A 22,528-nucleotide genomic window follows, 5' to 3' on the forward strand; every position below is an offset into this window, starting at 1 on the left:
AATACATGTCAGTCAAGCAGATTTGTTGTACCATAGTAAGAGCATATTGAAGCTAGTAAATAACAGTGTAGGAAGTGATACTTGTTTTCCTTCTACGTCTGAACTGTCTTTTGCAGCCTTTACAGTCAATTATTCCTTCTCTGTGGGTTGCTCTACACTCTATCTTCTTCTGTTGTTTTTGTTCTTCTTTTTCTTCCTATATACCGAACCCACCATCTCTTCGTTACTTACCTTTGACGCACTAATCTTGTAGTCTCCCCCCTCCCCCTCCCCCCTCCCTCTCTCTCTCTCTCTCTCTCTCTCTCTCTCTCTCTCTCTCTCTCTCTCTCTCTGCCCTCTGTCTGCGTTTGTCTACTTTGCGTATTTTCTTTAACATCCATTACTTTGCTTAGCACCCAGTCAATTTTCTTCCAATTTCTGTGTAATCTCAGCTTGTGCTCAGTTGTAATAACGTCTTCAGTGATGAGATGTTAAATTTTACCTTTCTTCCTTCTCACTCAATCCTCTTCCTTTCATTCAAGTGCTGCCCTATCCACAGTTCTTTTTGTCTCAATTTTTCTCTTCCCTCTTACTTTTTCAATCCCCTCCCACTATATTTAGTTCCCTCATGGCAGGCAGCCCCCTCACTACAGGTAGCCCCTCACTTCATTTGGATCCCTCATTACATTTACCACCCTCATGACATTTAACCACCCCTCATATCATGTAACCCACCTCACGTTTAACACCCCCTCCCCCTCTTCAGGCCATTGACACCTCCCTCCCCCCCCCCAAGACTTTTAATCTCAACTTTCGACATTTAAACCCCTTCATGACTTTTAGCCCTCTCACGCCATGTAACACCGTCGCAAAATTTAATCTCCTCGCAACATTTAGCCCCTTCATGACATTTACCACTCTGACTATATTTACCACTATCACTAAATTTGCCTCCCAGACTGAGTTCACCTCCCAGACTGACTTCACCTCTCTCACTGTACTTACCTGTCTACCTCTCCTCTATTGCATTATCACTCACGCTCCTAAACCTTCTCACTCTCATTCCCGTCATCGTCACTGCCACACCAGTCTCCCTCTCTTACTTCATTCTCCCACTGATTTCCTCTACCACGTGCGCAATCATTTCCTATTAATCTGCCACACACAACACTCGTTACTTTCTCCTATCACTTTCTGCACCTACCCTCATCTCCTTCACTTTCCTTCTTCCAGTCACTAAATAACGTAGCAAATTGTAGGCGCTGGATCATCCACCCTTTTTATACTTGCCCGAAATTGATTACTACGAATTCCAGGACGGTTCTTTTAAAGCAGCATAATATAGTCGCATCTCGGCTTTACAAAAACTTCTGGTTTGTGCCTAATGACTGTCACCTACAAATTTTTAAGCCTTAACATTCATTGCTTTCCACCTCCTTTAATTTCTTCCTTCTGTGAAGAACAAAGGTGCCTTTTGTAGTAACTGATTGTACACTATGCCCAAAATACCTTCTCTCGATTTCGTTTCACTTTCTTTCTCCGGGCAGAAGATTATTTCCCCTTCAGTATGTAAAAGTTCGTATCTAATATTTCAGTTTTCATTCCATCTTCCCTGCGAAGCAAATTACGGCGCACTGCTGCTCTATACGCTAGGCGCACACCTCATTTGGTCGCGTCACTTAGGAGCGTTGCTCGCCGCCTCACTTGCAGACGAATGAGTGTACTCGCGGGGAGGCGTCGGCTGCCGGCGGCGGCGCGCAGACTGGGTAACGCTGGCTGGCTTCCGCGGCGCGGCGAAGACGACCCCCGGGCTCAGCAGATATGAATTCGTAATGCCTGCAGTCCCGCAGCCCGCAGACGCTACACTCCACTCCGCATTGTGCGCGCCGCTCCAGGCCGTATAACTGCTCCGAGTCCCGCTCTTGCCATTCTAGCAGCCTTTTCTGCTTCCCGGTTACACTTGTGGGATGTAAGTCGGTCTTCTAGGCCACTTTCGAACATACTACCGGCTACTACTTCTACTTCCTGTTTGTCATTGTCGTATTCTTCAACTACTGTAGTATTCCCTTCCTAGGTCACTAACATCCACCCACGGTTCTTTAAGGAGGGTTTGTTTATCCATTTTACTTGTAGTTCACTGTTCCTAATTCCGTTTGTACATTACTCGCCATTAAAATTGATACACCAAGAAGAAATGCAGATGATAAAAGGAGATTCACTGTACACTTACACTATACTAGAACTGACATGTGATTATATTTATACGCAATTTGGGTGCATAGATCCTAAGAAATCAGTACCTAGAACAACCACCTCTGGCCGTAATAACGGCCTTGATACGCCTGGACATTGAGTCAAACAGAGCTTCGATGGCGTGTACAGGTACAGCTGCCCATGCAGCTTCAACACGACACCACAGTTCATCAAGAATAGTGACTGGCGTATTGTGACGAGCCAGTTGCTCGGCCACCTTTGACCAGACGTTTTCAGATGGTGAGAGATCTGGAGAATGTGCTGGCCAGGGCAGCAGTCGAACATTTTCTGTATCCAGAAAGGCCCGTACAGGACCTGCAACATGCAGTCGTGCTTCATCCCGATGAAATATAGGGTTTCCCAGGGATCGAATGAAGGGTAGATCCACGGGTCGTAACACATCTGAAATGTAACGTCCACTGTTCAAAGTGCCGTCAGTGCGAACAAGAGGTGCCCGAGAGGTGTAACCAATGGCACCCCATACCATCACGCCGGGTAATACGCCAGTTTGGCGATGACGAATACGCGCTTCCCATGTGCGTTCACAGCGATGTCGCCAAACACGAATGCGAGCATCATGAAGCTGTAAACACAACCTGGATTCATCCGAAAAAATTACGTTTTGCCATTCGTGCACCCAGGTTACGTCGTTGAGTACACCATCGCTGGCGCTCCTGTCTGTGATGCAGCGTCAAGGGTAACCGCAGCCATGGTCTCCGAGCTGATAGTCCATGCTGCTGCAAACGTCGTCCAACTGTTCGTAGAGATAGTTGTTGTCTTGCAAATGTCCCCATCTGTTGACTCAGGGATCGATTCCTGGCTGCACGATCCGTTACAGCCATACGGATAAGATGCCTGTCATCTCGACTGCTAGTGATACGAGCCGTTGGGATCCAGCACGGCGTTCCGTATTACCTCCTGAACCCACCGATTCCATATTCTGCTAACAGTCATTGGATCTCGACCAACGCAAGCGCCAATGTCGCGATACGATAAACCGCAATCGCGATAGCCTACAATCCGACCTTTATCAAAGTCGCAAACGTGATGGTACGCATTTCTCCTCCTTACACGAGGCATCACAACAACGTTTCACCAGGCAACGCCGGTCAACTGCTGTTTCTGTATTAGAAATCGGTTGGAAACTTTCCTCATGTCAGCACGTAGTAGATGTCGCCACCGGAGCCAACCTTGTGTGAATGCTCTGAAAAGCTAATCATTTGCATATCATAGCATCTTCTTCCTGTCGGTCAAATTTCGCGTCTGTAGCACGTCATCTTCGTGGTGTAGCAATTTTAATGGCTAGTAGTGTATATTGTCAATTTTTCATTTGGATGTAGTGAGTGGAGCTATGGGTGCTAGAAAATGCAGTTTCAAGTGGATAAATCGAAATATTTCCGACATATTCTTCTGTTTGAGTTCAGTAGAGGGGTGGTGGCAGCGGAGGCAGCCAGATACATTTGTACCTTGTATAGGGACAGTGGCATTGGACAGAGTACGGCAAGAAACTGGTTTTCTCGTTTGAAGGAGAATAATTTTCGTATTACTGACTCTCCATGTCCAGGAAGACCTTCGGAGTTCGATGAAGATCGTTTAAACGCATTAATCCACAGTGATCGATATGCTCCACAGCTGACAAATGTGATGAACTATGATCATTCCACCATCGGGCGACATTTGCGTGATATGGGGAATGTTAAACAATTGGGTGTATGGGTACCGCATGCTTTAAGCCAAAATCACAAAAATCATCTGGTTACCGTATGTGCATCTCTTCTTGCTCGTCGTCAAATGGCTCGTGAGTAACGCTGACAGTTCCTATCCTGTATGATTACTGGTGATGAGAAATGGTTTCTTTATGCTAAGATAGGGTAAGGAAAGGAATGACTGAGCCCAAAAGCTAGTCGTACAAAGACCTGAGCACGTCCACAAAGGATAATGTTATGTATATGGTCGAATGGCGACGATTTAGTGATCTACGAATTCCTTCCCCTATCGCTGCTGATGTTTATTGTCAACAGCTGAGACGTGTTGCAGACCCGAGCCAAGAAGACTGCGTGAAGAGATGCTACTCCTCGTTAATGGCCGGCCGCATTGTGTTAAAATGTAAAAAAAAAAAGCAGTAGTCACGAGTTGGGCTGGGAAGTCATTCCACACCCACCTCTTTCATGTGTTCTTTTACCTTCAAATTTTCACCTTTCCCACACTCTATCGACTAACCTTCAAGGAACTTCCTCTCAGGTTGAAAATGTGTTCCGACCATAGCTCCACGAGCTCTTCGTCTCAATACCATGTGATTTCAACAGTCGCGGAGCCGTAAAGCTACTCCAGCGTTGGCAAACTGCTGTAAATCGTGAAGGAGAATATGTTATTTGTGACTAAAGTCTCTGTAATGTGTATACGTTTTGTTTATTAAAGTTACGGAGAAACGCACGAACTTGCGCACCAATCCAATATAAAACAGCATTAGACGTCTGATTACTTTACAAATGAGTTAATGTGTTAAATATTTGACAAATGGCTCTAACCACTATTGGACTTAACATTTGAGATCATCAGTCCCCTAGACGTAGAACTGCTCAAACCTAACTAACCTAAGGACATCACACACATCCGTGCCCGAGGCAGGATACGAACCTGCGACCGTAGGAGCAGCGCGGTTCCGGACTGAAGCACGTAGAAAATATTTGACACTAAGCATGCAACACCTTTCGTGATTCTGAAATATTACCATATGAACAACAGACATATTGTATCCCCTAACAGGCGCAAAGTAACGAAACATCCTTTCGTTATTTTATGGTGTTGTTAGTGCGAAAAAGTTTGAAAAAGTGTCGAATTATGTTTAAAGTTCGTTGGAAGCCGCTAAGTTTTCTCATCATCAAACACGCGAAGAGTATAGTGTCGGTCATTTCTTTTCCATTTTATGAAAAAGTTTTGCACGAGTCTCAACGTTTATGATGTCATATCTTGTGAACCATGTGTCGTGAAATGCCATAATTTTGCCGGTACATTCAATGGTATATGTGGATAGTGCCTGGAAAATGTGTTGTGAATAGAACTAGTAGTAAAGAAGTAATAAATCAAAACGTCATGTTTGCTTTTGAAGTTTTACTGCGGAAACAGCGAAAGCAGACTACGCGATAAACTTCCTTTTTATTTCATTATTCTGTGCGCAGCATAAGGGAGACAAATTTTCTAAATGGTTGAAATTATATGTAAAGTCTACTGGAAGCCACAAAGTGCTCTCATTCTCAAATGACTGGTGATGTAGTCTAAGTAATTTGCGCACTGTGAGTTCCGCTGCCTCAAGACTTGTAGACAATTCCTAACTTTGTACTTATTGTGTTCAACCTTTAACCTAAAACTATACCTCTTAAAGTGTAGACTATGACAGAGATTTAAATTTTAAAATTGTGTACACAATTTATGAGATACTGAACATCAAATTCTTGTTGCACCCGGGAACTATCAGAAAGGTAAACCGTAACTGGTTCTCTCTCTCTCCCTCCCTCTCTCTCTCTCTCTCTCTCTCTCTCTCTCTCTCTCTCTCTGTCTTCTTTCCAGATGAATGATCGGTCTAAGAGATACGCATACGTTAGCTCTAATTACGCAATCTACTTATGAAAAAATCGAACAGAAATGACGCAATTTCAGCGACTCTGCTGGTCTCATACAGATATGATTTTGTGTGTGTACACTACTGGCCATTAAAATTGCTACACCAAGAAGAAATGCAGATGATAAACGGGTATTCATTGGACAAATACATTATACTAGAACTGAAATGTGATTACATTTTCACGCAATTTGGGTGCATAGATTCTGAGAAATCAGTACCCAGAACAACCACCTCTGGCCGTAATAACGGCTTTGATACGCTTGGGCATTGAGTCAAACAGAGCTTGGATGGCGTGTACAGGTACAACTGCCCATGCAGCTTCAACACGATACCACAGTTCATCAAGAGTAGTGACTGGCGTATTGTGACGAGCCAGTTGCTCGGTCACCATTGACCAGACGTTTTCAATTGGTGAGAGATCTGGTGAATGTGCTGGCCAGGGTGGCAGTCGAACATTTTATGTGTCCAGAAAGGCCCGTACAGGACCTGCTACATGCGGTCGTGTATTATCCTCCTGAAATATAGGGTTTCGCTGGGATCGAATGAAGGGTAGAACCACTGGTCGGAACACAGCTGGAACGTAACGTCCATTGTTCAAAGTGCCGTCAATGCGAACAAGAGATGACCGAGACGTGTAATCAATTTCACCCCATACCATCACGCCGGGTGATACGCCAGTATGGCGATGACGAATACACGCTTCCAATGTGCGTTCACTGCGATGTCACCAAACACGGATGCGACTTTCATGATGCTGTAAACAGAACCTGTATTCATCCGAAAAAATGACGTTTTGCCATTCATGCACCCAGGTTCGTCGTTGAGTACACCATCGCAGGCGCTCCTGTCTGTGATGCAGCGTCAAGGGTAACCGCAGCCATGGTCTCCGAGCTGATAGTCCATGCTGCTGCAAACGTCGTTGAACTGTTCGTGAAGATGGCTGTTGTCTTGCAAACGTCCCCATCTGTTGACTCAGGGATCGCTACGTGGCTGCACGATCCTTTACAGCCATGCGGATAAGATGCCTGTCATCTCCACTGCTAGTGATACGAGGCCTTTGGGATCCAGCACCCTCCTGAACCCACCGATTCCATATTCTGCTAACAGTCATTGGATCTCGACCAACGCGAGCAGGAACGTCTTGATACGATAAACCGCAATCGCGATGGGCTACATTCCGACCTTTATCAATGTCGGAAATGTGACGGTACGCATTTCTTCTCCTTACACGAGGCATCAAAACAACGTTTCACCAGGCAACGCCGGTCAACTGCTGTTTGTGTATGAGAGATCGGTTGGAAACTTTCCTCATGTCAGCACGTTGTAGGAGTCGTCACCGGCACCAACCTTGTGTGAATGCTCTGAAAAGCTAATCATTTGCATACCGTAGCATCTTCTTCCTGTCGGTTAAATTTCGCGTCTGTAGCACGTCATCTTCGTGGTGTAGTAATTTTAATTGCCAGTAGTGTAGATTGACGCAGGGAGAGAAAATTTGCACCAAGGCCGGAAATTGAGCCCTGGTCTCGTGCTTATTAGGCAACTGCGTTAATCCACTGAGCCAGCTTAGCTCAGCGATTCAAACTGCTGCCAGTAGTGTAGATTGACGCAGGGAGAGAAAATTTGCACCAAGGCCGGAAATTGAGCCCTGGTCTCGTGCTTATTAGGCAACTGCGTTAATCCACTGAGCCAGCTTAGCTCAGCGATTCAAACTGCTGCACGGATTATAGTGTTCATGTGTAGGGCGGAATTTATAATAGACTGGGACGGCAATTAGGATTTTGATAGAGGAGGGAGACGTGCCAGGGTAGTCCGTGCAGTTGTAAGAACCTCTGTGCCAAGGTGGCTTGGTGGCTTTGTGGCTAAAGCAACTGTCTATTAAGCTGGAGACCCGGGTTGAGTTCCCGGCCTTGGAACAAATTTTCACTCACCGCTTCAGTCTGTATACGTAAGGTGTAAAACTTGTTCCAGAAGTACGCCAAGGAAATTTTATACGGCCGTTGCTGTTCGCAATATGCATAGATGCGCTAATGGATAACTTCGCAAGCTCCCTAAATATCTTCACGGAGGATGGTCTTGCAACTCCCGGAAATTGTAGGGAAATGCGCAGTGGTTCGCGGAGGATAGAAGTTGGGTGAGGGGATTGGCATTTCACCTTCAACGTAATGCAACGAAGAGACCCAGTACTGTTAGACTACACTATTGACGGTAAAATCGTAGGAAACAGTAACACCCATAAAATACCCAGGAGTCACCGTGCCGAGTGACATGAAATACCGGGTGATCAAAAAGTCATTATAAATTTGAAAACTTAATAAACCACGGAATAATGCAGATAGAGAGGTAAAAATTGACACACATGCTTGGAATGACATGGGGTTTTATTAGAACAAAAAAAAAGTTCACAAAATGTGCGACAGAGCGCGTCGTTTGGTGATGATCGTGTGCTCAGCCGCCACTTTCGTCACGCTTGGCCTCCCAGGTCCCCAGACCTCAGTCCGTGCGATTATTGGCTTTGGGGTTACCTGAAGTCGAAAGTGTATCGTGATCGACCGAATCTCTAGGGATGCTGAAAGACAACATCTGACGCCAATGCCTCACCATAACTCCAGACATGCTTTACAGTGCTGTTCACAACACTATTACTCGATTACAGCTATTGTTGAGGAATGATGGTGGACATATTGAACATTTCCTGTAAAGAACCTCATCTTTGCATTGTCTTACTTTGTTATGCTAATTATTGCTATTCTGATCAGATGAAGCGCCATCTGTCGGACATTTTTTGAACTTTTTTTTTTTGTTCTAATAAAACCCCATGTCATTCCAAGCATGTGTGTCAATTTGTACCTCTATATCTACATTATTCCGCGATATATTCCGTTTCCAAATTTATACTGATCTTTTGATCACCCGGTATAATGATCGTAAAACAAGTTACAGTAAAAACAGATGCCAAACAGAGCCACTCGTAAAACCCTGACGAAATGTAATTCAGCCGCAAAAGAAAACTTACAAAACACTCATTTTACAACTATGGAGTCCTGCTCGCCAATCTGGGACTCTTACCAGCCTGTAACGATAGACGATATAGAGGTAGATCCAATGAACAGTTACGCGTTCCGACATGTGACCGTTTGGTCAGCGCGAGAGCGTTACGGCGAAGCTCAACAAATTTAAAAAAAAATTTCAAATGTGTGTGAAATATTATTATTATTATTATTATTATTATTATTATTATTATTATTTTGAGCTTTTCCTCATTGCAGAGGCTTATCTCCAACGTAATAATTTACTTGGAAATTACAATACAAACAATAAATGTTCTTAAACTATATTTTCAAAATATTCCTCCAGGTGTTTCGATCTTGTGTGTCCTCTTCCTCTGCGCCCATTCTCCTCACTGTGTGCTGTACATTCTGGAGCCAGGTGGTCATTGGTCGTCCTCTTCTTCTTCTCCCCTCCGGTTCCCACTCCAGTATCAATTTTGGTATTCTGGCTACCTCCATTCGTCGTACATGCCCATACCACTGTAATTTCTTCCTATCCATTACGTCATATATTCTTTCTTTTATTTCCATTCTCCTTATTATTTCGGTGTCCCTTATCTTTTCTTTCCTGGAGATTCTTGCCGATCTTCTCCAGAAGTCCATCTCTAGAACTTGCAATTTTTTAATGTGCGTCATGTTAATTGTCCAGGTCTCCGTTCCATACAGAACCACACTCTCTAATATGGATTTGTATATTAATTTTTTAGTTCTGCTCATTACATTCCTGCTCCATAAGACTGAGTTAAGCATCCCAATGACCCTCCGTCCGCTTCTAATTATTTTATTGATTTATGACTCTTATTTTCCCTCGATTTCTGAAATGGATCCCAAATAACAGAAAGTGTCTATCTTTATGATTTTCTTTCCTTCAATGTATAGCTCATCTGAATCATTAGTCAAGTATTCTGTTTTTTGGTAATTAATCTTCAAACCCCAAGTTTTGTATGCTACTGCTAGTTGATTGCACATATAGTTAGCATCCTCCCCATCTTGTGCTACGACTACTTGATCATCAGCAAACAATAAATGATGTAGGTGAACTCCATCTCTTATTTCAAATCCCATTATATTACATTTACGAGACCATGTCCTAAAGCTAATATCAATATAGATTTTAAATAATGATGGTGAGAAGGGACAGCCCTGTAAAAGGCCTTTGCTTGTTCTAAATTTCTGTGAAAGTTTATTACAAACTTTCACTTGGGAAATGTTGACTTTATACATCTGTTGTATTATTTTAATCAAGGAAGGGTTTATGTTTGCCATACGTAGTGCTCTCCAAAGTAATTTTATTGGAATAGTATCATACGCTTTTTCTAGAACTATGAAAATTAATCCTATATTTTTTGATTTTTCTCTATGTTTCTCAAAAAACTGTCGTAATGTTGAAATATGGTCTACACATGACCTCCCAGCCGTGAAACTACATTGTTCTTCTTGTGTTCTAAAATTTTTTTCCACTTTGTTTTTAATTACTTTCGCAAAAATTCTCATGAATGTGTTTGTAACACAAATTCCTCGATAGTTTGAACAAATTTTGCGATCCCCTTTCTTAAATATTGTATTAATGTAACCTAGCTTCATCTCGTTGGGTATTGAATCTCCATGTATCATTTCGTTGAAGAGCTGTGTTACCAGTTTCACAATTTTGTCACCACCATATTTCCGACACTCCAGATTGATATTGCCTGGTCCCGGTGATTTACCATTCTTTCCTGTTCTCAACGCATGAAGTACTTCACTTTCTAAAATCTGGATCTCATCATCTTCATGTCCTTTTTCTTACACTGTTCCTTCTTCTAGATATATTTCTCTGTCCTCATTTAATAATTTTTGGAAATACTCTTCCCATTTCTTTTGTGTTATCAGTTGGAGATTAGTTTTGCTTTTTGTATCCTGTCGAAGCCCTTTTAATACTGACCATGCTTCTTTTGCTCTCCCAAATCCTAATTTGCTATTCACCTTGGCACATGTTCTTTCCCATGCTTCATTTTTTGCCATCCTTATTTTTTTCATCACTTCATTCTTCTTTTCCTTGTATATTGATCTTGTTTCTTCTGATTTATTATTCAACCAGTGAAGGAACGCATTTCTTTTTTCTCTAACGAGGACCTCTAGTTCCTCTGACCACCACTCTGCTGCACGGTTGTGGTTGCTATCTTTTTTACCCAACCCCTCTGTTGCTAAGGTTTTCACATTAGTTTTTATATAGCCATATATTTCCTCTGTACTTACTTCAAACGATTCAACCAGTTTCCTTTCCATCCTGGTCGCAAAGAGTGTTCTGATAATTTCGTCTTGTAGGCTGTCAATATTAAAAGGTAAATTTTCATCTTTCTCAGTCTGGTTCGTTTTATTTATGTTACTTGTATCATTCCTTGCATTTTTCCATGGCCAGATAGACTTCACTTTTACTAGATAGTGGTCTGATCCACATTGGGCTCCTCTATAAGATCTGACGTCTACTGCCTTGAAACTACGTGTTTGCCTAATGGTAATGTAATTTATTATAGAACGAAGTTCTTTAGTGTTGTGTTGCCTAGTATATTTATGAATGTCCTTATGTTTGAAAAATGTGTTGGTTATTTTTAGATCAAATTGTTCACAAATTGCAATCAATCGTTCCCCATTGTCATTATATTCGTCCATATTTTCCTACTATTCTACAGGATTCTCTAATTCCTATCCTTCCATTCAGATCTCCCATGATAATCAGCTCCTTTCTTCTTGGGATTTTTTCAATAGTCTCCCTGAGAGTGGCCCAGAATGTATCTTTCTCCTTATCTTTTGTGTCGTTCGTTGGTGCATATATGCCAATAATCACAACTTCCCTAGCAAATAATTGCTAAGGGTCGCCATTTTATGCGAGGCGCCGGGGCTAGCAGTGTATTTAACACTAAATTCTTCTCGAATCTTCTTATGGAAATGATGCTCTAACCCCCCCCCCCTTTTCTAACTCCGACTTTTGCTGTTGCACATGGATTAAGAAGAAACGCGAACTGGCTGTAATCGACCCTGCAAGTGGAGTAGAAAAGAGTTTGGCACCTGCAATAATCTAACTGGATAGAAATAACTTAGGTAAAGGAAAGTTTCATTAACATAGTGAGAAATGAAAGGGTTGCTCTACCGATTAACAGAATGAAACTTCGGTCCGAAATAACAGTTTGATTTATTATGACTAAACTCAAATTAACATACAGAACACATGAAACATTTACAATACATCAAATTCTATACTCAAATAAATGCTGTGAAGGTGAAGTTGTCCATAAACTAGATTGTGACATTTATGACCTAGTGGTATGTGGAGCCAATTCCTTGCAACTCAAATCTTAATAGAAACACCCAGCCAACCCAACTTTAATTGCTGCTACAGTAAGGAGAAGTCAGACAATGAACACCCAAGACAGAACAAAGTTAGAAAAGACGAACAGGCGCGCTCTGCTGAGCTCTGATTATCACCTAGTAAAATGCCCTAATCTGCCGGTGCTGCAGACATACGTTACCAAGCTGTCTTCTTAACTGCAAGGACACGATCTGGCATACCAGAGGCGATGGCTGGTTGCTTCGATGTCCCGTCGTGGTGATGATAATGTCGCGAGTATAGCCCGAAACAAATGATCCTGGTATGGTTGTTCCAGGCTAAAGACTTCCTAGCAACACAAATGCGCCTCTGAGGGAGGCGAAGAAGGCTCGCTACACAATCACTGACGGTACAGTGAGTGATGTTAACAAGCGAAGTCACACAGTAATTCCGATACAGTCAACTTTAGCCAGACTGGTCAAGACGGACAACATAGGTCGCTTGTACGCAGAATGCTCAATTGCCAACTGTACTCGGAAAGTTACATTGAAGTCGAAACTTCAGCAACTTCGTTAATCAGTTACCATTAAATGAAAGTATATTAGACAGCCAACGGAAGGCAGGCTGTCCAGAGCAGCGAGAGCTCAGTCTTGTAACCTACTCCGACCGAAAGGCGAGAGCCGACTCTCACAAGAGCACATGTACAAACCGAACACAGAGCATTCCCGCCCCCACGACAGTGGCCGTGGTTAAACGTTCCAATCAGCAACTTGAAAACTGGCGGAAAGTTCCACTCTATTGCCAAAGCACTGCCTTTCCACCAATGGAGATTCTTGGCGCCAATTTCTGCGCCGATTTTGCTACTTCAGGAAGCTATGCCCTGAGCAAGCCAATCACAGTTACGACTTTGCAGAAAACGCGGGAATCTGCCCGCCAAGACTGCCTGGGAACACAAGTCATTCCCACGCCTCGCTGGTAGCCCGCCAGAAAGTGTTTTCATTAAGTTTCTGCGAAGTAACGGAATCTCTAGCCCAGCCGCCCCTTCCGGCCCATCTGAACGTGTCGCTCCCGCTCTTATGACAATGTCGGCGTCTGGAAAGCATCCACTCGACTCCCTCACACCCGTCGGCTTAACCCTTTCAAGCTCAGCAGTACTCGCCTGTCACTGGACCACCCGGGTGACGAGAGACGCTGCGTGGGAAGTCCACGTGTGAAGGAATAGCTACTTTTCACCGCATGCAATTAGAGAGGAAACTCGAATTACTCGGAGTAAGATAGAAATATGAGAGCAGGCTCATGCCACCTCTCATAATGTCATTTCAACAGTTATAATACGTTGATTGATGAATGTTCAATTTGTGATTCTTTCTTTCCATGATTTCTTTATCATAATGGAGACTCCTGCTTTGGCTCTTACTGCTTTTGATACCCCACTCCAGATATGTACATAATTATCCAGTTCTTCTTCTCGTTGGCCTTTCTTCTTTGTTTCAGAGAGTACGACAACATCCATATTGAACATGTTAAGTTCTGCAGGTAGTAAATTTCTTTTAGTGGAAATACCTTTCACATTCCAGCATCCAAACATCATTTTCCGTTTCTCATCGCCAGTTCGTCGTCCAAAGTTCCAATTTTTCCGAAGCTTATTATTAGGTTTTTTAGCATTTTTATGTTTTTATGTAAGTAAGGAGCTGGCCCACTGCACAACCCCCAACCCGGAGGACCAGGTAATTTTTACTCAAGGTTTTCTTCCTTTAGCCTTTGATAAGCCAATATCATACTACAAGGCAGCAGTTGCTAGTTTTGGTCCACCCCGGGTACTTCATTTCCTCGGTACCCACTATATCTGGTGAGCATTCCCCTATCCGCCACCTTGGGATGCGCACGATGGGACACCAGCAAACTCCACACGGGGTGTGAAATCTTATGGGACTTAACTGCTAAGGTCATCAGTCCCTTAGCTTACACACTACTTAACCTAAATTATCCTAAGGACAAACACACACACCCATGTCCGAGGGAGGGCTCGAACCTCCGCCGGGAGCAGCCGCACAGTCCATGACTGCCGCGGCTAAGACCACTCAGCTAATCCCACGCAGCAACAAATTTCAGCAGGGGCTTTGTGCATCATGGAGAGGTATCCTGCTAAAATTCCGGGAGAGGCCGGGCAGCACATTACTTCGTCCCAGACACATCTCGCTAAATGAGCAGGAGGAGGAAAGCAGAGAAACTGGAGCTCATACGGATTCTTACCGCTCAAATGGATGAGGAAACGTAAGTAGGCCTAATACGAGTATTAATGGTACTGAATATACCCTCCGTCACACAGTGGTACATGGCTTTCGGAGTATAGATGTTGATGTAGAAATTGTAAGTTACATTATTGCACATCGGCCCCAATTTCCCAAACGCTTTGCCAGATGCTTTCCACGAAATACAGCAATCGCATTTAGAACTAACCATAGAATTAAAATTATGGCTCATACAAAAGCACATGCAGAGTGGTCATAAAAAGTTTGAATAGCTTCTACGGGTGTTGCAGGTGAGGTTTTGCTACGAAAAAATTCTGTACGTGCACCGTTTGAATCGTTTAGCGTTGAAATTGGGGAATCAGATTGTTGCTCGCGCAAATCTGAGCACTTGCACGCTTTAAAATGTGGTAATGCACAAACATCTGTGGGTCCGTGAGTTACCACTTGTTCACATCTTCATTACCAGTTAAAGTGTGCCTTTTTCGCAAGTGATAAATTTAAGCTAGATGAGCAGAAGCTACGTTGTTCGGTTTGAGGAAACCAAATGAAGAAAAACTCTGGCTTCACTGCCTCTGGTAGTCTACTTGAATTTGTGCGCGCGACGACATGATTAGCTAACTAATTAATTCGTAAACGGCGCAACGTATCGAGTTTTTTCCTTAACAATTATTTCTCAACTTCCCCTAAAATACCCTTAAAAGCTTTCCAGACTGTTTCTGACTTCACTGTCTTCCGGTACACAATCATTGTTCCCTCACTCTCTTTGCGAGGGAAAAGCAAGCGGAATGGCTAACAGTAGTAGCAGTAGTAGTAGTAGTAGTAGTAGTAGTAGCAGCAGCAGCAGCAGTAGCAGGCACCCTCTGCCATGCACCATATGCTAGGGTATTTATGTAGATGCAGACGTAAGCTACGGCTGTGACGTTAAGTAAGCAACTCGGAAAGTAGATGTGCCAAGCCCGGCGTCTACGACAAACGACTGAAACTTTGAAGTTCGTCATGGATAGCACGCAGTTACAGTAACAAAATGGCATTCGTCGGACATTTGATTCATCAAAGCCATGACGTAGGAGACATTAAGGAGCTCATGGAGACACTGCTACAGCCCTGTTTGATCAGAAATAACTGAAATCTTACACTTGTCATAGATGCGGATACGTTTTTAAATACATCGAATGTATTCCAAAACGATCGTTACTTTGTCATGTTTAGTAGTGTCCCGCGTTAGTGGTGAGCCAACGGCCTTGCCGCAGTGGCGACACCGGTTCCCGTCAGATCACAGAAGTTAAGCGCTGTCGGGCTAGGCTAGCACTTGGATGGGTGACCATTCGGTCTTTCGAGCGCTGTTGGCCAGCGGGTAGCACTCAGCCCTTGTGAGGCAAAACGGAGGAGCTACTTGATTGAGAAGTAGCGGCTCCGGTCTCGGAAACTGACATACGGCGGGAGAGCGGTGTGCTGACCTCATGCCCCTCCGTATCCGCATGCAGTGACGCCTGTGGGTTGAGGATGACACGGCGGCCGGTCGGTTCCGTTGGGCCTTCCAAGACCTGTTCGGACGGACTGCAGTAGTTCTAATGCGTTAGTGGTGGCATTCACATGTCGTGGTTATCGCTGTGGGTGCAAGGACGGGTGACAGTCACTGTGTTTACTAAAGCCTCTGATACACTGTCGACTACTCGTTGGCAACCATGGTCGCTAGCACGCCAAATGTAGGAGTAGTCGAACGGAGGAAACCAGGGAACAACCGACCTGGGCTCTTAGCTTTCTGCGTGTGTGAGACGGACGCGAAAGGCGCAGTTGTAGCATGTCTTGCGACTGTTCAGAACAAATAGGCCAGGAAAACAAAAATGTATTGGGTGCACCCTCTGCTCTAAGAACAAATAAGTAAGGATACGTTTAAAGTTTCCTGCAGTGAGCTGAGAAAATATGGCAGAAAGTTTTTCAATTACTTGAGAATAGCAGTAAAGGTCATTTGGCGAACTGTTGAGCGAGCTAAGACCATTCATTTAAGGTCAGGACACAAATTTCAGACTCTACGATTCACCTAAAGAAGAAAATGTTGGTTGCGTTAAGGTTGAGTACATTCATATTTCTTTTAAGAAACATATTTTATTTTTCATTTTTAACTTTATGTACCCGAAGGGAACGAACAGAACCAGTGGAAGCATTAAATTCGTATCCAAAGTTAGTACAAGTCTAGATATTAATCAGAAACTGCAGAATCCGAATCTAATACGCTTGTTTGTTGGATAAAAGAGCTGATACTGAGTGGAATAATCTTGATAACAGTAACTATAGTTACTTTGCGTCTCGTAAGTGACTCGTGAAGTACATGGAAAACATGAATGATCTTGATAATTTCCATATTCTACACATCGAGCAGTTACAATGACTTTCATCATTTTATTTTTATATGAAAGTTTTTGTGATGAGGAACTGCGCTGACAGGTGATAAAAGACACGGAAGGAATAGCCTACCCTCATCGCTCTTCATTGATTCTAAATGCTGTCCGTAATCAACTTATCGAACTGTCATCCGGCTCAGTGTTCTTTGCAGTCGTCCGTTAGCTGTTCTCTACTTGAAAGTATACAGGGTTTGGCCCTCGTTAAGTCAGAAGGAGCTCTGTTGTAGCGTCCTTAAGAACGGAATCTGACGGTAGAACGTGTACTAGCTGTCACGGTTCGCTGTGTCCAGTTTTCGAGGTTTCTCCACTTCCCTCATACCTTGAACAGCCTCTTCTCAAGTCATTCCATTTTCTTTATAGATTCATTTCTAGCAAAATGTACACAGATTATACTTATTTCACAGCTACTTGGCATTGGTTGCACCATTTTGGAGATAGTTCACCTATTGACTTGGCGTCGCAGCAAATACCGAAACAATAAGAGAACTGGTTCTTCATATGGAACGTGTATCAAGACAGACGTTTATCGTTACTTCCCAAGAGAAATAGTTGCAAAATGCAGATGAATTCTACGTTAGAGCAAATCTACATCTACATACTCTGTAAGCCACCGCACCGTGAGTGGTGGAGGGTACCCAGTACTAGTATCACTCATTTCCTTTTCTGTTTCACTCGCAAATAGAACGAGGGAAAAACGACATTCTATATGCCTCCGTACAAGTCCTAGTCTCTATGATCTTATCGTCATGGTCCTTACACTAAATATCCGTTGGCGGCAGTAGAATCGCTCTGCAGTCATCCTAAAATGCCGGTTCTCTAAATTCACGCGATAGTGCTTCTCGAAAAGAACGCCGCAATTTCTTGAGGGATTCCCACTCAAGTTTCCGAAGCAACTCCGTAATACTTGCGTGTTCTTCGAACCAAACTTGTAACAAATCCAGCAGCCCGCCTCTGACTTGCTTCGATGCGTCCCTTAATCCGACAGTACTCACCGATGGGTCGCACTGTTGTCCTGTTTGTAGTTTTCTTTTGCAGATGTACCACACTTTCCTAAAATTCTCCCAGTTAATCGAAGTAGACTATTCGCCTTCCCTTCTGCAGCCCTTACAGGCTCATTCCATTTCGTGTTACTTTGCAGCGTTACAAGATAATTAATCGACGTGATTGCGCCACGCATAACACTACTAATACCGTATTCGAACATTATGAGTTTCTTTTTCCTATTGATCTCCATTAACTTACATTTTTCTACGTCTAGAGCTTGCTGCCATTCATCGTAACATGACCAAAATGGAACTACTTTAACCAGTCACAATAGTACTGTTTTTCCCCTTACCCGTTTAGGAGGATTATACCTTCAGCATAAGATGCATCTTTTACAACTATAAAGGCACAGACACTTTGTATATACAACAGTTTGTGAGTAACCAGTGGCACTGTCTGACTGCAACAAAAATTCTATTTTGGTTCAAAGCCCATGTTTATATGGATACCTTGAGTCATACGTGAACAGTAATTTAAATGTAAATACGTTTCAGTGGTCACTGCTTTCCGAGTCGTATTGATACAACACACTTTTTTTTTTTTTTTTTTTTTTTTGTAGAACACTTAACAAATGAAAGGAACAAATAAAATACAGTGGCAGTAGTGTTTTTCTTGTGTTGCTCCTGTGAAGTATTTTCTGGTTAATTTTGTACTTGGTGATGAAATATATGTCAACAGATATTGGAAATCCAATACGGGGTTGGTTGGTTGTTCTGAGGGAGGAGACCAGACAGCGAGGTCATCGGTCTCAGCGGATTAGGGAAGGACGGGGAAGGAAGTCGGCCGTGCCCTTTCAAAGGAACCATCCCGGCATTTGCATGGAGCGATTTAGGGAAATCACGGAAAACTTAAAGCAGTTTGGCCGGACGCGTGATTGAACCGTCGTCCTCCCGAATGCGAGTCCAATGTGCTGACCACTGCGCCACCTCGCTCGGTTGTCCAGTACGGAATGTTTCCAGAAATTAGACAGTGTGGATGGCCTTATTCTCTTCATATGTTTTTAAAGTTGTGGGTACGTCGACATTATTGGATTGCTTCAACGTGTCTGTTGTGCAGGTTCAGCTTTCAGTGGCTGTTTGTTTTGTTGTTTACATTTGGTGTTTAAATTTTGTTTCAAATAGCGGTGTTTGGACAACTCTGTTAACGACATATTGGAATGACACTTTTCTTTGTTGCGGGAGACAAAAAGAGCGTCAATATATTAACAGCAGTTCAAAATCTATATAATTTTGCCACTGTTGAAGTATTATTACATGTTCTTTGCACTGGTTAATTCGTTGTATGTCATCTTCGCTTCCGTCAGTTCGTAACAAGTATTTGGGTCAATACTCTGTTGTAAAACGAGCCTCTGCCCACTACAAGCTATTTACAACACCTATGTAATTAAAGTAGGCAGATAAACGTGGTTCTCGTAGCAAAATAGTTCTTGTCTTCTCCTGCCAGACACTGCCACATGTTGCTCACAAAAGCGGTATATACCTTACGTCTATATCTTTTCAGTTTAATAAATCCGTCTGATGACTGAGGCATAATCATTCGAAATACATAGCAGGAAGAACAACAAACGTGGCTGGTTATAGTAACTTATATTAATGTGATATTCGTAATGCTCGCGGCCAAGTCTAACCTAAAATGTTCGCTTTTGAAACGATCCTAACTGTATGGGGACAAATGATGACAAGCACGTCCGGGTGATGAAACCGTGTCACAGCAGTTCGCTGTGCAACACCGTGCAGTTCCTAATTTTAACTCTTTTCTCTTTCTCTTCCATTCATAATCTACTTTCTTGTTTCATTTAGCAGATCAGATTGCTGGTGAAGAGCTCACGTGTACCCTTCGCACCTGCGGACATGTAGTACGTAGTGCATTATGTTGCTGATCTCTGTGGCAATCAGTGTCTCGTACTCTACTGACCTTACAGTTGGTTGAGTTGTGGAATCTGTGGATGCAACAGTCTTTAAATGGAAGTGACAAAAGTCCATTAGTTTTAATGTGGTGAACGTTCAACGAAAAACATGCTGTGAGGGCAGTATATTGTATCAACCACCAACAGGATATTTTCACCAGCGATCAACTGAATATAACTTTTGTTAGCTCCTGAGCTAATTAGAGCTGTATAACACCACCTTAATTAAATTCATCTGACTGTTATCTCATTTCATGCATCACTGACTAATCAGAGTTCCTGTTGCCTTGTTGTCTGTCCTGTTGTGTATTAACACATAACATCTCTACAAATGTGGTGCTACAGAAGAATGCTGAAGATTAGATAGGTAGATCACATAACTAATGAGGAAGTATTGAATAGAATTGGGGAGAAGAGGAGGTTGTGGCACAACTTGACTAGAAGAAGGGATCGGTTGGTAGGACATGTTCTGAGGCATCAAGGGCAGCGTGAAGGGTAAAAATCGTTGAGGGAGACCTAGAGATGAATACGCTAAGCGGATTCAGAAGGATGTAGGTTGCAGTAGGTACTGGGAGATGAAGAAGCTTGCACAAGATAGGTAGCATGGAGAGCTGCATCAGACCAGTCTCAGGACTTATACATACAGACTGTTAATGCTGATCGAACGAGAGTATAAGAGTGTTCTTTTCCACAAATGCCAGTTAACCAGCGGTTGCAAAAGTTAACTTAGCAACTATTGTGTAACTTCATTGATATTGCAATTCACTGACGAACACTATTCGTATTTATAAGTGAACATTAATTGCAAGTAGGTTTTCAATACTCACCAACACTATCAAGCAGATGTTCACTTCACAACCAGTAATAAATACCAGTATAACTGAACAGGCATTACTTCATTAAAACGGAGCAATCAGTCTCCAATTCTAGGATAAACTGTACCAGGTGGAATTATTAAAATCTTGTGGAAGTGTAATAAGTTTTATCTCAACACTTCTATCATACATCATTATTTCATATTAACTGGACAGATTATTAGTCGGAAACGAATTTACCCACAACAGATTGTCCCACGCCGCTGCTAATCTTTTATCGTGGCTCTTCACAAGAGATCTCAAGAAGCCGGGATCAAGAAACAAGAAAAGAAGAGACATCAGTATAGTAGCTAGTTGCAAAAATAAATAGTTTCTGTTGCTACTGTGGTTGCTGTCATTATGACGTTTGTAGAGATGTTATGTGTTAATACACAATAGGACAGACAACAAGACAACAGGAACTCTGAATAGTCAGTGATGCACGAAATGAGATAACAGTCAGATGAGCTTAATTAAAGTGGTATTATACAGCTCTAATTAGCTCAGGAGCTAACAAAAGTTATATTCAGTTGATCGACGGTGAAAATATCTTGTTGGTGGTTGATACAATGTACTATCCTCACAGCATGTTTTTCGTTGAACGTTCACCACATTGAAACTAATGGACTTTTGTCACTTCAATTTAAAGACTGTTGCATCCACAGATTCCACAACTCAACCATCTGTAAGGTCAGTAGAATACGAGACACTGATTGCCACAGAGATCCGCAACATAATGCACTACGTACTACATGTCTGCAGGTGCGAAGGGTACACGTGAGCTCTTCACCAGCAATCTGATCTGCTAAATGAAACAAGAAAGTAGATTATGAATGGAAGTGAAAGAGAAAAGATTTAAAATTCGGAACTGCACGGTGCTGAAGGTCATTCGAGCTCGAATGCCACGAGCTGCCCTGTCATGGAGCCATCTGGCATCACACTTGTTCTGTTGTTCATCAGCTGTGAGCTTGCCTCTGTTGCCCTATTATTCAATCCCGTGTCTCTACTCGTTATTTGCTGCTCTGTATCTGCTGGAGCCGTGTCCGCTGCCGCACGATGCTTCTTTTGTCCAACTGATGCATTACATGCTTTTCTTTCAATTATTCTAGCGTACATACTGTCTTCAAATTACTCGCTGTTATGCTTTAGCTTGTTTCCACTTTAGCAGGGACATTTATTTATTAATTCTATGTCTTGTATTTACTATCCTCAGTCCACATGTATTTTTAGTCCCCTCCAAAGTTGTTCCTGACTTCTATACTTTGCATTAAATACTGTTGCGCAGATCGGAACTGTGTAGTGTGGTTATGACAATGTGGCAATATAAAATGTCATTTCTTGTCACAGTGCTGTTTGATGAAACAACATTGAGAAACTCTTCTGAACATTTTTTAACTGCTGTCCATACCATGAACAAAAATTTAAAATTGTACTGGGACTGTAAAAGAATTTGCCATCAATTTCGTTACAGTAAAACATGCACTGCCAGTGACTTGTTACAGATACAGTTAAATATTTCCAACACTCGATGATGGGTTTTGTGATTCACCAGAAGTCAGAACGAACACATGAATAAGGTAAATATTTTCATCGCCCTATTATTGTTTATTTACGAGGGGAACGAGAGACAAAACTTTGTTGGAGGAAGTAGCGTATGGATGTCATACTTCTTAAATGGAAAAAGTCAGTGAACCTCTTCAATTGGAATGATTTGGTACTATCTGTACATATTACTAAATTAAGTTCGCCACGGCGATTATCTGTCTGTACATTAAGGCTAATGTCAGGAAATGCACTAGAGATTTTGATACGGTTTTCGCTAATACTTAGACTGATTCATGAGGCAGATACCCACCCATATTACT

At 42.6% G+C, this 22,528-nt stretch overlaps 1 pseudogene; it reads left to right on the forward strand.

The window, feature by feature from the left end:
* The first annotated feature begins 15,688 nt into the window (after positions 1 to 15,688).
* LOC126163205 (5S ribosomal RNA) lies at positions 15,689 to 15,806 on the forward strand (annotated as a pseudogene).
* The last annotated feature ends 6,722 nt before the right edge of the window (positions 15,807 to 22,528 follow it).

This window comes from Schistocerca cancellata, chromosome 2, assembly GCF_023864275.1.
Source record: "Schistocerca cancellata isolate TAMUIC-IGC-003103 chromosome 2, iqSchCanc2.1, whole genome shotgun sequence".
Lineage (NCBI taxonomy): Eukaryota > Metazoa > Arthropoda > Insecta > Orthoptera > Acrididae > Schistocerca > Schistocerca cancellata.